The sequence below is a fragment of the Penaeus monodon genome, chromosome 30 (genome assembly GCF_015228065.2).
Source record: "Penaeus monodon isolate SGIC_2016 chromosome 30, NSTDA_Pmon_1, whole genome shotgun sequence".
Taxonomy (NCBI): domain Eukaryota; kingdom Metazoa; phylum Arthropoda; class Malacostraca; order Decapoda; family Penaeidae; genus Penaeus; species Penaeus monodon.
Genome location: NC_051415.1, coordinates 10,263,962 through 10,264,439, shown reverse-complemented (window position 1 = coordinate 10,264,439; position 478 = coordinate 10,263,962). Strand labels below are relative to the sequence as shown.

The following is a 478-nucleotide window of genomic DNA, read 5'->3' as shown; positions in this document are numbered from 1 at the left end:
AAATCATACAAAGAGACAGAGGAACACACTCCTGTTTAACTGAAAATGGAATAAAATGATTATGCACTTTTATCAATAATTCACTAATGACACGGGCAAAGACAACAAATAAAGTCATTAATATTTTTAGTGAGTTTAATAATACCAAGAGTAAAGACATGCATCTCTATTAATGCACCGTGTTTTTGCAATTACTGTACTATTTACGTAATGTCGCGGTCATTTGTTGTATAATTAATTTTATTCAGGCCATTACTGGCGCAACGTTCTTTTAATCATATTTAAAATCCAAGTTGAAATGACGGAAGCATATTATACTAATGAAGTCCGCACCCAAAAAGCATCAACTGGAAACGCAGGTAGAAATGGAGTTTGTGTTGCAAGGGAAACGGACAAGGAAATGTGCAATTGAGTCTCTCCCTTGTCTCCTTTTTTCGCTTGTGCGGAATTAGTGTTGCTTTACGTACTAACATTTGCA

At 34.9% G+C, this 478-nt stretch overlaps 1 protein-coding gene across 1 annotated transcript in view; it reads left to right on the top strand.

Annotated features, from left to right (window-relative positions):
- The window catches only part of LOC119592348 (insulin gene enhancer protein ISL-1-like), a 284,379-nt gene that overhangs the window by 262,840 nt on the left and 21,061 nt on the right, over window positions 1-478 (top strand). The gene's annotated exons all lie outside the window — the stretch shown is intronic.